The sequence below is a fragment of the Alligator sinensis genome, unplaced genomic scaffold, assembly GCF_000455745.1.
Source record: "Alligator sinensis unplaced genomic scaffold, ASM45574v1 scaffold1681_1, whole genome shotgun sequence".
Classification (NCBI taxonomy): Eukaryota; Metazoa; Chordata; order Crocodylia; family Alligatoridae; genus Alligator; species Alligator sinensis.
Window position 1 is genome coordinate 53141 of NW_005843400.1, and position 15531 is coordinate 68671.

General features: G+C 46.6%; 1 protein-coding gene across 4 annotated transcripts in view; it reads left to right on the forward strand.

Annotated features, from left to right (window-relative positions):
• KPNA3 (karyopherin subunit alpha 3) overlaps positions 1-15531 on the forward strand; it is a 91253-nt gene that overhangs the window by 9094 nt on the left and 66628 nt on the right. Inside the window, exon 1 of one of the 4 annotated variants that reach the window (XM_006038570.2) lies at positions 5716-5740. The exons of the other annotated variants lie outside the window; for them this stretch is intronic. The gene's annotated coding sequence lies outside the window, so the exon portion shown is untranslated. Of the gene's footprint in view, positions 1-5715; positions 5741-15531 lie in introns of those variants that run through there. 4 annotated transcript variants of the gene reach the window in all.

The following is a 15531-nucleotide window of genomic DNA, read 5'->3' on the forward strand; positions in this document are numbered from 1 at the left end:
CATTTAAAAGGTCTCTATAGCAAGGAATGGAGGTATTAGGGATTCACAGAAAAGAAACTTCTTTAATTTTTGCAAGTGATTAACAACAGACTGGGTGTCACTACCAGCCATGTTGGTGTCACTACTTCCACATGTTGCCTAGTGCTTCCACTCTTTCTTTTCCTGAAGGCCAAATTAAACAAAGCTTGCTGCTACTCACAGCTACTACGGACTTGTGAAGGCATTGCAGCAACACTGCCTCCATCTTATTGAGGGAAATCTTATCACTGGCTCAGCAGATCATTACTCTGGCACAATATCATCCAAGGGAGAAGTCCTGTCTAATGCTGTTCCCAGAGAAAACATTATGTATCTGAGAGCATGGGTGTTCTCTAGGACATCTTGCTCATCAAGAAAGTGGCTGCCTGTAGCAGGTTGATGGTTCATATAACATAGTCTTTCTTTCTCTGGGTGCACTTGCCCCACAAAACACAACATAAATCACTAATCAACAACCAAACAAGTACCCAAACAATAAAGACCCTGTGTTCTTTTTCCAGACCCTGAGAAAACCCTGGCTCAGTGTTGCAGCTGCTAGCCACTCAGCTTTCCTTCTCTCCTCTCTGTCTAGGTTCCCCCATCTCCCGTCCCCTGGGAGCTTTTAACTTTCTCTAGCCAGCCAATTATCCTCATCAGCTGGTCAAGTCCTCCTAAGCAGGCATCCAATTACTTGTGTACTGTCTGCAGCTGGGCTGCAGCCCCTGAGGCATGCAACCTGCTATACATTCATCTCCCACAGAGTGGGACACTCCTATCTCTTTATCTTGCCCTCAGTTGCTAGCCAGACCCTCCTGGCCCATATGTGCACTAACTTGCTAATTGCCTTAAGGGCTAATTTCATGGTCTCCTTCCTCCCCTACAGTCATGCCCTTGCCTTGCAGATGTTAATGGTCAGTCATTCCAGTGGGCCTATTGCCCCAGTAAAATGTCAAGACTTCACACCTTTTGGGGCCTCAGACTTCCCAGCTTCTGTCCCTTCCCTTTAGCTGGGCTTCTTAGCTTAGGCCCACTGCTCTGGATCTAGCTTCTGAGCTCCAGTCCCTGTTTTTCCTTTCTGGGATTCTGGGTGCTCTGGCTCTGCTTCTTGCCCCTCCTGGCTTCTCAGCCCTGTGTCCTCGTTTTGCCCTTCTTGGGCTCTGGGACCCTTGGCCCTCTACTACATTCTTCCTCACCTTCTCACACCTCACGGGGGTGGGGAGGGTTTAACAGCTAATTACCTTCTGTTCTTTCTCACTGTAACTCAGGTACAAATTATCAGTCATACACTTCTGGAGTCTTACGGGTACTGTCTCCAGTGGACAACTCCTGTTTAGCTTTGAACTTTTCCACCACTGGTACTCCTTACGGATAGGATAGTACAGTCTGTCATCTCCATACATCAGCCCCTCTCCTTGAGACTTCTCTCTGAGAGGACTGTGATAGATTTTTCCCTGGTTCCATACCTTACCCCAAAATTCCTTAAGTCACAAGGTAGCTGTGGCCCCATACCAACCTCTGTCAGTCCCTATAAGACACTGTCTCTGACCGTTTGGGTCTGCCACATAGCAACTGTCTATCAAGCATGGCTATTGCTTGGGTGACTTTGCTGTGGTGTTCAAAACTAATGGTTCCCATACCTTGGCTTTTACCTTTCTTATTTCTCCAGGGGTTGGTGTACCTTACAGTTCCCATCCTTTGGAATACTCTTTTAAGCTTGCTCTAGCCTACCTTGAAGCATAGATTTCTTACGAATATACTAAAGCTTAGGCTCTCATCCCCTACACCCTTTTTACCTGCCTTGGTGTTACTGTTATCTTTCTGGGTTGCTGGTGCCCATGTTGTCACCGTTATCTTGTCTGGCCCCCAGTTCATGTTCCAGGAGACACTGAGGTAGGTTTTGCCTGGAGCCTGCTTCTCCACCATCCTAAGGAACTCCTCTGCCCTTACCTCCTGGCTCGCATCCATTATTGGGCTTAGTGGGTGTTCGATCTGCAGTCTCTATTGGAGGTTCCTGTTTGGGTCTACCTGTCCACTTGGCGACCCACCAGACCTCTTCTGTACCTTGCAGTCTTCCCACTCCCATGTGTCTTTCTCTTTCCCCTCGCACGATCTCTTGGCCTACATCCTGGGAGCACTATCCTTCCTCTCCCTCCTAGGGGGATCCCTCCCCAGAATGGAGGCACATCATCCTTAGTCCATGGATAATTGTATGTCCATTGCCCATAAACCACCCCATTAAGACTGCTACCATATGCCTTGTTGAGTGACATACCTGTCCTCCTTGGGTTTGGGTTGGCCACTTTCTGGTGAGCTCCACTTCTCTCTTGGTCCAAGTCCTGGCCTTCTAATATAGGGTAGGATGGTCTTTGGCAGACTGACCTGTTTTTCCCTTCAAGACCTTTGTTGTCTTCCTTTAGGCTTCTTTCCTGTGTCCCAGCACAACACCCATTCTGGGTGTCCCGGCCTCTTCCCCATTCATGGCTGTGATGGACACCATCATTGTCCCCTCTTCTCCCAGTCACCTATCTTACTGAGGCTGCATCAGAGGTAGGGCCTCCATGACACCCATGTCATCTTTGGTTATCTCCAGGAGTGCTGCTCCTGTAGCTGGACCTGCTGCGTAGACAACCCTATCACAGTTTATAGGGCATTCTGTGACCTCCCCCATGGGTATGATTTTTGTTGAGGATCTTCCTTTTCCAGCTTCTACCTTGGGTCTTGGTCCCTTACCCATCTAGTCTCTGCCCCACCCCTCTTGGGAGGGCTCTGGGTTTCTCAGTGTTGTCGTGGAGCTGCGAGTGGCCTCATTTTAGCCTCTTCCCACTTGACTGCAGGAGTTGGCTCTTTAAGGCTGCCATCTCCACCTCTTTCTCCTTATGGAGGTGGTGCTCAGCTTTCTCCCGCTCTAACAACTCGTGTCTCATCTCAAGAGCCTTCATGTTGGCTGGTGAGTCTTGTCAGCTCTTTTCGCAGCCCTTCTATCTCCTGTTTGTGCCTAGCCTCCAGTTCCCCCAACCTTAGGTCAAGGCTCTCTAATAAAAGTGGACTTAGTGCTTTCCTTGCTTTATCAGCACCACCCTGCTTTTTCTTTTTAGGGGTGGTGCTGTTGCTGTTGTTGCAGTCCCTCCAGCCCCCTCATCAGGGCCCCTGTCTCCATGCTGGAGTTCACTGCTTGAACTTGCCCCAGAAAACACAGCATAAATCATTAATCAACAACCCACTGATGAATACACAAACAGTGCAGGGTTAACTTGCACCCTGCAATCTTTTCCCAGACCCTGAGAAAGGCCCTGGTTCAGTGTTGCAGTCGCTAGCCACTCAGACTTCTTTCTCTCCTGTGTGTCTCTTTTTCTCTCTCTGGTCTTTCCCCAGACCCTGAAAGAATATTCTGGCTTGGTCTCTCTCTCTAGCTTCTGCCGCCTTTTCCCAGACCTGAAAAAGGCCTTGGCTTGGTGTTGCAGCCACTAGGCATGCAGCTTTCCTTCTCTCCTCTCTTTCTCTGGTTTCCCCCAGCTCCCTTCATCTGGTCAGCCAATTATCCTTATCAGCTGGCCCAGTCATCCTAAGAAGATGTGCAATTACTTGTTTGCTGCCTCCAGCTGGGCTGCAGCCCCTGTTACGCTGACTTTCATGATATTTCAGTTTTGAACACTTTAAGGATATAGAGTGCATCTTCAAGCCTGCTCTGGTTTCTTTAGCATCTCTTGCTTCAGGATGGGTGTGTTTTGGAGAGAGGTAGACTTAAGTTTTGAGGAGAATGGGATGGAGAAAAGAGAAATGAATAAAGGCATAATTTTTAGTTGCCTCCTTAGATTCCTTCTAGTTCTAATCTGCCTCACAAAGCATGTAATAGAAAACGATAGAAAATGTTTCAGTTTGAACTGAAGTGGCAAATTTCATTAGGGCCCACTTTGCAATTCCAGCTTTGCTTAAAAACACTGAGAATATTAAACCAAAATCTGAAGGTAAAAAAAACTTTTGTCTGTTTAAATGTATGCTCTGTTTTCTGAAAATGAGGTGCACCCTAAGGTTCAGTAGCTCATAGGCCATTCTAGCTGAGAAAAGTACTATGTGTGCACCAATAAAGATTTTCTTGGTCAATGCCGATTATTCACCTGATATATTGGCCGATACTGATCCCAGCTGATTTACAGGAATGCAGCTGGACAGCATGGAGAGCAGCACCCTACAGGTAAGTCTGTGGGGGTGGGGTGGTCCCCATGGTGAGGGAGGGAGTGGGGCAGGGACTGGGTTCTCAGGGCAGTGGATGGGACCCCAGGGCTGGAGCAGAATGGAGCCGCGAGTGGCTCACCTGGGGATCAGCTTCCCAGCGCTTAAAAATGGTGGCAGGGGGGGTGGGGTGGTCCCCATGGTGAGGGAGGGAGTGGGGCAGGGACTGGGTTCTCAGGGCAGTGGATGGGACCCCAGGGCTGGAGCAGAATGGAGCCGCGAGTGGCTCACCTGGGGATCAGCTTCCCAGCGCTTAAAAATGGTGGCAGGGGTGCTTGAACTAAAGCTCATCAAATGAGCTTTAGTTCAATCACTGTTGCCACTGTTTTTAAGTGCAGGGATGCTTTTAAGAGCACAGCCGAGCAGGGTGAGGGTGGAGGCAGGTTGGGTTGCCTGTTATGGACTTGGGCTTTCCTCTCTGCTGCCATGTGCTTGCTGCATGTCCCCTTCCCACCTAGCAGCAGGAGGCACAACTCATAGCCCCCACTGTCCGGGTAGGCAGGGGACATGCAACTACCGTGCAGCTCCCAAGGCAGAGGCAGCAAAGCAGAGAGCACAAAAGCCACAGCAGGCAGCCTGCCTCTGCCCTTGCCCTGTGCACAAATCTGGGGGGGAGGGGGCATGCCCCCTGGGGGTGCATGCAGTGGCAGGGAGCTGCACCACCTCCCCGCCTTGTACCCCTTGGATGAGGTGTCTGCGGCTCCATCCTGCTCCCTGCCCCTGCCCTGGGTCCTATTCACCACCCTGGCTAGGCAACACCCCCAGCCTCTGCCCTTTCCCCTTCTTCTGCCCCTCTCCCTCCCTCACTGTGGGGGCCTTGATCTGCTGCCCCTTCCCCTCCACAAACTTACCTGCAGGGTGCTGGTCTCCACACTGCCCAGCTGAATTTTGGCCACATGCATGTGTGCAGCTGCGCGCATGCACACAGTATCCGGGGGCCTTGGCCAGAAGGCATATTATATTTATTGGTGACAATTATCTGCTATACCAGCCAAGAAAAGCAGATAGTCAATAATGTTAATTTTCTTTTTATCAGTGTCAATCCATTATGGCACTGATATATCAGGGCATCTCTAAAAATATTGTATAATTCTGGAAAGGAGAAACGTTTTAAAGTGTTCTAGAAGCAAACATCTTGTTCTTAAATGCAGGCTGGTCATATAGGATCTGTCCCTAATTAATGTTTTGATTATTCTTGCTCTTATTCTGTTTAATTCTGCTAGTTGTAGCAGCTTTCTTGATACTGATTGGTACTTTTATTAAATAAACCCCCTGTTCATTAGGTCTCAACAGAAAATAGTTGCTGAAGTTGTATGCGGGGGGGTGGGGGGGAGGGGCACAGTGTATTAAACGAGCCATTTTTTTTACAGGTCATATTTTCTGTTAGGACTACCTGGTTGGGCCATTGTTGCAGTGGTTCTAAAAAGCCGTAACCATAACTGTGTAGCAAATGGAACGTGCTTAAGAAGACAAGGTCACTGCCTAAAAACAGGTACAGTGGGAAAGGCATAAATGATCAAAGAGTAGGAAAGGGCAAAGAACGCATGGGTTCACTTTCTTTTTGGACAGGGATGAGGTATGGAGAATGATGTGAGGGGATGAATGAATAAGAGTGTGGCTAGGAAAATTCATGCTAGGCACGAAGCAGTTGGGACACATCAGCAGACAGAAAATTGTAAAAATTGGAGATCATGGGTCTCTAGGGGCAGTGAAGATTGTAAGCTCTTTTGGGAGAAGAGAGTGTTAATTGTTTGCCTTTAAAGTGACTAGCATTATGCAACTCTTGCTATTTGATTGGGATTCCCAGGTACTGTTTTAATAAGAGGAGTGAGTTGGAGGTGGCTTACTAATGGGCTTTTCAGTACTTTACTGCTGGTATCTCAAATGCCTGGATTTCCCTGGGCCTGTGGGGCCTCATTTCAAGGTTTTTTATTTTTATTTTTTCCCTGCTTCTCTTAGGTAAGTGGTAGGGTTTTGGGACCTTATGTCTCCTCACCCAAAACAAATACATTTCTGCTCTGACGCTTTTAAACCAGATGTGGTACTGAACTGTGGCAAACACAAATGATCTATGTATGCTCTGCAGGCACTTGTAAAATTAGGTACAATTTGAGTATTTTTCTTTTGGTTCAGTCACTTTTTCACCAAATTATTTTCCCCATATTTTGGCACCTGTGGTATTATGTGATTCTGTACACATGATTTTTTTTTATCCGGGTTATTGTGAAGCTCCAGAGTAAGTAATCCATTGAGAAAAGTTATAGGGATGCATTGATATATATTGGTTTGCTATTGGGTTGGCACCAATAAAAGAATAGCTGATAATTATGGCCATGTGCCTGGAGCACCCTGGTGAGTGTAGTCAAGTCCCCGTGTGCCGCTGGCCCAAGCCCATGGCAAACTACAGATCCTGGCAAGCATTGTGGGGAGTGGGGGAGCGGTTACAGGGCACCACGCCCAGCAACAAACGGACTGTTACTGGCTCTTACTGCTGCTGCCATGGCAATGCCACATGCGCAGCAGTGGCCTGAGCACTGGGGCTGTTGTGGAGACATTGGGCTGCGCGCGGGCGGGGTAAAGTGCCATGTGAGGGACATTCCACTCCTCCAGGCATTGGGCACCTTTGCAAAAGCACCTTCTTCCTGGCAGCTGCAGGAGCTTAGCTGTGTGGGGCCTGCTGGCGTTGAGGCAGTGGTGTGCTCTGGTGCTTCAGACATGCCTGGTGCTGCTGTCTGCGTGAGGGTCTGCCCTGCCCACCTGGGACAGCATCATGGGCTGCACTGTAGGTGGGCAAGGGAGTGACATGCATGGGAACAAGGTGGTCACTGCCTTCCTCATCAAGGGCTGGAGCAGGCAGGAGGCATGTGTGTTGTACATACAAAGCAAACAAAAATAGATTTAATGTCAGTAGTTTAAAATGCTTTGCACTATTACTAAATGCTGGTTATCAGATAGACATCGGCTGATATGGTTGGCTAATCATTAGCTATCGGCCAAGAAAATGTTTATGTACCCTTAAAAATTGACCCTATCCTTAGATATACTGAGTTTTTTGCACAGACTTGTAAAGAATCTTACAAATATAAACCAAGAAGGCCTAGAAAACTAAATTCTAAAGCAGAAATATATACCCAGACTTAACAGTAAAAATGTTACTGGTGTCCAGTTCATACCTATACCAAACTTGTTCAATTTTCTAATAAAAAGGTATGTTTTCTAACTGCTAGTGCTTCATGTTATCCTGGGGTTGGATAGAATGAAATCGTCTTTATTTTTATTGCTGCCAGCAGTAATGTTTCCATAGCCTTGATTATGCGTGCAGTCCTTTCATCTTCAGATTATGCCCCTACAGATAGTAGACTTCTTATCTAAATCACTATAACAATATAGTTATACAGGAAAACTAGTTTTATTGTTAAGGCTGTTGATTATGACTCTAATCTGGATTCAGTTTCTGCTCTATCATCATTATCTCTTATGACTAAGTTGGAATAACTGTACCTCAGTTTTACATCTGTGAAATAGGTTTAGTAATTGGAGATAAGGAGGATAAATGTTAATTGTGTGAAGTACTCAGATACTAAAGTTATGAGGGACATTTACCTATCTAGAGAAGTTTTGCTATTGTCTAGATGCAGATTATGTAAACTAAGCTGTGGTCAGAATTTAGCTGAACAGATTTTTGTTTGCTTGTGTGTTGTAGGAGGGAAAGAACCTAGCTTTCCTGTTGGAGCCTACAATATATCATTGGGACTGGCTGTTAAAAATTGTGAAATGGATGTGAAGTTCACTGAGACTATAGTTATGGAGTCCTCCAGTGCTACCTTCAGTCATTTTGGAATGGAAGCACCCTTTATACTGTATTTTCTTATATATAATATGTACCTTTTACCCAAAAATCAGGGTCTGTGTTTTAAGTGGGGGAACTGTTTTCTTTGCTTGGGGGGAAAAAAAACCTCATGTAGACACTGCATGCTATGTAGCTGTCAAGATGGCTGCCGCTTGTGCCTGCTTAGCAAACTGAAGGGGTGCAGTCTGGTGTTAACCCTCTCACAGCTGTATCTATTGGCTGAGCACTGTAGTTTGTATCTGAAGCAGCAGGTGAACTGCTGCTAGGATCTTGATGAAGTTTCTGATGTGGAAACAACACTTTATTTACAAGAACTTTTATTAAAAGCTCTTTATAGTAAAGAAGTAACAGTCTTGCTAGCAGTGCTGTCCATAAATTTACAGACAGTCCTTAAAAAAAACAGGATAGAAATGCTCATTTGTAAAGTCTGTAAAAAACAAAAACCAAACCAAACAAACACTCCCAAAAAACAAAAACAAGTGGGTTGAAGAGCATCTGAAAGAGGCTGGAAGGAAGTTTAACAGACAGAGCAGAGAGGTACCGTCTAATCACTAGATTCTAGTGTCTGGATGTGGGTGCTGTACACTGCTGAGAGCATTCTCTCAGGTCTTGGTAGCTGATGAAAGCCCCTGTAGCTCTCTCCCCACCCAGCCATGGGCACTTGACTGCCTGTGACACTTGAGTTGCAGGTAGTTCTTCTTTGGGGGTCTGTGCTGGGACAAGGAGTCAGGCTGTGGGGTGGGTCGGGAGGGCAGCATGATGTGGGATATGGTTGGGGGCATCAGAATTTGAGGGTGAGTAGGGGACCCTTCGGTTGGGGCAGCATGGTGTAAAACTACTGCTGTACTCAAGCAGGGTTGTCACACCAAGATTTTTTTTTCTTTTGATAATCTGCAAATCTTTTATTGATAACCAAACTTTTTTTATTACGGTTTGTGTTAAGCTCCTAAATTTGAATCCAGATCTCACCTAGGGCCTGGTAGAAGGGTTCTATTTACATTATGTGAAATATGTGAGTAAAAAAGTTTGGTTGTCAGTAAAAAGGTTGCAGATTGTCAATTAAAAAATGGTTTGGGGTTAGCAACCCTTCTTACTACTCTCCTTATAAGTGTCTGGGGCCTAGTTTTATGTGATATAGAGTAAGTCCTCCTGGGAGGATAGTATCCATGAAGTGTGGTATGGCAGGAGACATACTGCCACAACCTGAAATTCCTGGTGTCACACTTCCCAGACACTGTTTCCAGGAGGACTTGTCACACCTGGTTGTGACTAGAAAAAAAAAAATTCTTCTACATTCTGCCTTCTAAAAATAGAGTATCTTCTTTATTTGGGGGAATGTTGTATGAGAGAAAATAAGGTATTCTGCAGGGAATGTTGGGGGTATGAACATATTTGGAAGGCATAGGGATGCCTTGCCTATACGTTTTTCAGTTGTCTAAGCTGTTTTCCATTTTGTTTGACCATTTTTATTAGCTTAATCTTTGTTGTTGGATAGAGGTCATAATAAAAATATGAAGAATAGCTTTTGTAAGACTACAAATGGTAACGGAACAAAAGTGTTTAGACTATAAGAAGACTGGCTTTGTTTAGGTTGCTCTGCCTTAGTACCACCATGTGTATTTATAATATAGAATAGTGTTTCTCAACCTTTTTTATACTGGGACCCATTTGTAAACATAAGTGACCAGTCCCCACCCAGTGCCCCTCACTCCTGCCCCCTTCCCCTGCACCCCCGAGGGGGTGGGTGTGCATGGAGCATGGGGGGAGGGGGCACCAAGCAGCCCCTTGCAGGCTGAAACTCTGACAGCTTGCAAGGGAAGCAAGCTTTCACCATTTCCCACGTTTTCTCCTTTAAAGAAGAGAATCCACATTTAAAGTTTGTTGATGCATTTTTAAAGTTTGTTTGGGACCCTTTCATATATTCTTGTAACCCAGTTTTGAGTCCCAACTGAGGGATTGAGAAACACTGATATAGAAGACCTTATTACTGCATGTTCCATATACAGATTTTTTTTTTTTTTTTAGAGTTAAAATGCTCTTTTGATTGAATGCTTGGCTTTGCAAGTTAGAAATTGGCAAGTTTAGAGCCGTGGGATTTTTTTGAGTTTTTGTTCCCAACTATCAACCTCGGTCAGTAGAAGAGGACCTAGTATTCTTACACGGGTTCCCATTTATTTGTCATGGCACTAGGTGTTTTTAACTTTGGAAAATGGGCAAAGGGAGGCTCTCCTGCTTTTTTGGGAGGAAAGTAGCCTGTTGGATCTAGGTAATGACCAACTGGAGCTTAACTTTTGCTTTTACTTCCCCATGAAATTGTGAGGAGAGGCTCCTACCTTTATGTGGCTCCTCTGAAGTAACACAGATGGGAGCAGTCAGGGATCCTTGTCAAGTTCCTTCCTATTCCAGACTTGCTGCTGCTGTTGCAGAATTATTGGTTTCAGGGTTTCGTAGTGCACAGTGTACTACAGTATTAACACTACAGCATAAAAAACTACAAATGTAAACAGCTTTCAGCTCTATTCAGTGCATTATCAAATGTTGATTCCCTGACCCGAGAGCTCTTCTTCGGCCAGCGACCCAAATCCTGAACATTTTTCATATTTTTCAAAAAATTGCTATAAGCTTATAATGGAATGTATTAGGGAATTGCTCCCATTCTCCTGTAGTAATTTTAACTTCACATACATGTATTGGTTATTTAGTGGGTTTCAGAGGCCTTTTGATATTAATACACGCCAAAAGGGAAGTCAATATCTTCCTGCAAACAGAGGAAAGCAAATTATATCATAGCAGCAAATCTTTCTTCTTTCAGCAAATGGAGGGGAACACTGAACCAATATTTTAAAGTTTACCACAGCAATTATACAAGTTCTTGAAATAAGTTATATAAACCCATGAAAGAGACCCACACTATTTAAAAACATTAAATACAGCATGTGTTACATACACAGAAGATCACTTGTGATATCATCTTTCAGTGTCCCCCTTCATTTTCAGAAGTGTAGAAAAAGAAATAGGCTCTTCAGGTATGCCTTGAAGGTCATCTGAACTTGTTTTGGGACAGTGGTATGAAAGCAGTTTTGACAGTGTAGGATACATCATGCTGAACAGTCTGCTGGCATTTTCCTTTTTTCTTAAATTGGGGAGTGGGGGCTATAGCTTTAATGTCTGAATATAGCTGAAGTAATGGCCACCTGGTCTGTCACGTGGGCAGGTCCCAAGCCCTGTTAGGATTGCATAAGTCAAAACTGTCACTTTGAACTATGTTGGAAACAACAGGCAACCACCACTGAGCACTGGTGTTTGCTCAGTAATAAATTCCACTTAACCAGCAATCCACAGCACTCCAAACTAGGTTCAGTTTCTGGGTTGATTTTGTTGTTGTTAAAGTGTATCTCTATGTGGATTGCTTTGGAAACAAACATGCATAGTACTACCAAAGTCTGTATCTAAAAATGGTTTAGAACTGCTTGCAAAAAGCAGGTGGAATAAAGCTGTCATTGCTCCCTTTGCACATATAAGCTGGACAGTTTGACAATGTGTCAAATGGTGCCCCCCAAACTGACCTCTAATGATATATTGATATTGTACAACATTAGTTTGCTGTACTCCTTAAATTGTGCTTAAAAAGTGATTCAGATAACTTAATCCTGTTCAAATTGATAAATTTTATAAAACCAGTATTCTAAGCCATTTTATTCTGTGTTGGGATACTATGTCTAAAGGTGACGTAGTTCCATCTCCAGTGACTAAACAAATTTAATTTAAACAGAATTACCCTGACTTTTGAGCCATGTTTTAAAGTTGATGTGGTACTGTGGCTTGATGTAGCTGGAAAGCTTTATTAAATGACTCCATATGCCTATTGGTTATTGTGGCAGGGCACTGTTGGTGCCTGCCACTTTAAGGGCCAGAAGGCAGCAGCTGGCAGGTGCCTGATGAGGGCAGCCATTTTGGATCTGGGGCTGCCCATATAAACAGGGCATTTTTGCTGCTGGAGGCCAGGCAACAACACCGCCTGGCTGCAGAGCTGCGGGTATCATCTGGAGTTAAGGAAGGAGCTGTAGGGGTTGGTAAGGAGGCTCCTGGTCCTGGGTACGACCTAAAACTGCACCCTGCCGGGAGCAGGTGGCCTGGTGGAGCTCTCAGTGGCACGGGAGCCCCCAGGAAATGCCAGGCCAGTTACCATGCTGGTGAAAGGTGGGTCGGGCGCCTTAACCCCTAGCCCCCATGACTGGGTGGGTGACCCCTTTGTTTGGAGGGCCTAGTGGGTGGACCCTCGGAGAGTGAGAACAGGGCCATAGACTCAGGCCTGTCTGGACTCCCCCTGACTGGCCCATGCTGGGGCCAGGACTGGAAGGGTCGAAGGGTGGGGGCCCACCACGAGGAACGCCCAGAGCTGAGGGCCTGGGGTTCTGACTGGCCTGGAGGTGGGCCAGGGCTAGAGAGCTGAAGGTCCCAAAAGGGGATCAGTTCGGGGAGCTATGTTGCCTGGTATGACGGCGGAAGAGTCCGCCTGAAGGGAGGAATCCAGGTGGGGTTCAATAGTAGGGTTCTGGGGCCCAGTGTGGGGGCCGGTGATGATGAGAACATCTAGATGCCATCTGCAAGGCTTGGGCTGCAGTATAGGGGAGGAATGGAGCTGCAGATAGCACCCCCTTGCATCGGGGCAGGAAATGGGCAGCCTCCCGCTTATTAACATCTAAATTAACTAATTAACAACAAGGCATGGTGGGCGAGAACGCGGACTGTTGGCCCAGGAACAGGTGGGCAGGCCACTCTGAGAACGGCCCTGAGCAGGACCCCTGTTACAGTTATGTTATTGAGTAAAAGCATCTACTGTATAATATACTTGCCTTTTTTTGGTCACAACATTTTTTTGGATGGTTTCCAATTTGTGTATCACACAGCTGTACATTATCCTAGAATGCCTCAACTGAAATTGTGCTAAACCAACAATTTCCATGTTCTGCTGTATAAACTAGTGTATTCATTTTAGGTTCTTTTGTGTCATAATTTCTTTTAAAAGCTTATTTTATTAAAATATGCTTTTTTTTTTTTTTTTTTACATTATGTAAGTTTAAAAACAGATTGTTGTGTCTAGTGTTTCATAGTTGGTAGGGTGGGAAGGGACCTGAGCAGGTCATCAAGTCTGACCCCCTGCCATGGGCAGGAAAAAATGCTGGGGTCAAATGACCCCGGCTAGGTGATTATCTAGCCTCCTTTTGAAGACCCCCAGGGTAGGAGTGAGCACCACTTTCCTTGGAAGGCGCCCTAGCCGCCCTGACTGTGAAGTAGAAGCTGTGAAGTTGGCTCCAGGTCCTGGCATCTTCATGCAGCATCATGGAGCCGGCCCAGCCCGGCCTGCTGGTGTGTGCCTTTGGACCAGACCAGGCTGGTTTTGTGCCAGCATGTGGGGGTCCTAGTACTGCAAGAGTGCCATCAGGCCGGGCCAGCTCTGTGCCTCCATGTGGTGCTTCTAGCACTCCAGCAAGGAGCTGCGTGTGGAGTCAGCCTGGACCTGCCTGGTGGTGCACACTCCCAGCTGCAGTGCTGGGAGTCCCACATGGCAGCATGGAGTCCGCCTAGCCTGCTGATGCATGACTCCCCACAGCTCCTAGTCCAGCCGTGGGGAGTTGTGTGCCATCAGTCTAGGCAGGCTCCATGCTGCCACGTGCAGCTTCCTGCTGGTGTGCTGGAAGCCCCATGTGGAAGCATGTGTCGAGGATCAGAGCAGCTGCCGGCAGCTGCTTTGATTCCCACCGGAGCAGTAAAACTTTCGCCTCAACAGGCGGGTGATTAATGGATGGGGTGAAATTAACCAGGCACAGACGCGTGTTGGTTGTAGGAGATTGTTTACTTACGTCGCCCAGATAGTGACGTGCGACACAGGCAGAAGGCTTGCGTTGTTTACATTCGAGCGTGTCTCAGGTTACAATCGACCATGTATGACGAGATACCGTGAACGACCGGACAAGCCTGCAGGAGGGTTAGGGTACGTCGGGACCGCGATGACGGGGAGTGATTGATGGGTGATCAAACCATCAAGTTATTCTGATGATGGGCTCAGGTTTCTCCTCAGAGATTTCCCCCAGAGTTTTCCGGCTTAGGCGGAAGTTGCTAAACTATTTATAGACAGAGGTAACTAACGGAGATATCCAATGATGAACTGCTAAGTGGAATCTTTAATTTTCTGGCAAGCAGCAGTTCTTTGTGTTATCAGGTTACAAGGTAGTGGGTCAGGTTTCCTGCCTGTTACGTATTAGGTTACGATGAGGGGCTTATGCTTGTTTCTTGACCAATTATATACAGTTCTCCCTCCAGGTTTTGTTTCAGGAGTTTCTGGCAAGGATTTCTTTTAACCCGTAGTTGACTACTGTGTGCAAAATGAGGATGGTCTGAATGGTATCTCTTGCTAGTGGCATGGGCACTGATTAACTGGGTTGTGACAGCATGGAGCCAGTCTGGCCTGGCCTGATAACGTGTGGCTCCCATCTGCAGTGCCTCCAGTGGACTCTGCCTGCTGCAGGCCTTGAGCATCCAGAGAGCCCCTTTCTGGCTGCAGCTGCTGGCAGCAGGGGTTTTGCGCCCGGGGGGCCCTGAACCCCTACATACACCTCCCACTCCCCCTACAAACTGCCGCATACCCACCACCCCCCACAAATCCCACACTCAATATGCAAGAGTAAGACTTTATTTTGAGCTATTATGCAATCATCTCTATATACACTATGCAAACGCACATAAGTCAGGACAATAATATTTTTTTTAAATAAACATCTACTATAACATTTTTAATTTTGCTTTTTAGTATGTGACTTGTTTTATTTCTGGTTCCAAGATGGCAAACCCCCCCGGTCCCAAAAGGAGTTCTTCTGAGGACACAGGGGAGGGACTTCTAGTGGTAAAGGTCAGGGGTTAGGGATGGGACTTCCAGTCCCAAGATGGCGATCAGGGGGCAGGTGGGGTGGCGGCTGCTGCATGCAGAGCAGCGTCAGTGGCTGTGCGATGCCTCTGTGGCCTGCAGAGGGGCACCACTACCCTCACCCCCCACATCCCCCCCAGCCCTGCTGCTGAGAGGTGTCGGCGCACTGTCCCTGCCTTCCCACAGTACCCGCTATGGCCTTCCCAAGGGAATAGTGTACGGTAAAGGTGCACAGAGAGAGATTTTTATGGGGTTGATACCGATGGCTGATTCTTAACGAGCTGTATTGGCCAATACCAATCTGATAGCCAATATGCAGTCCAGCAGTGTGGAGAGCAGTATCTGTGTGGTAAGGCTATTGTGGTTGAAGGGGTGGGGAGGGGCTGATGAAGGTCCCTGTGGTGATTCATAGATTCATAGATGTTAGGGTCGGAAGGGACCTCAATAGATCATCAAGTCCGACCCCCTGCATAGGCAGGAAAGAAGGGTGGGTCTCGGTGAGTCCAGC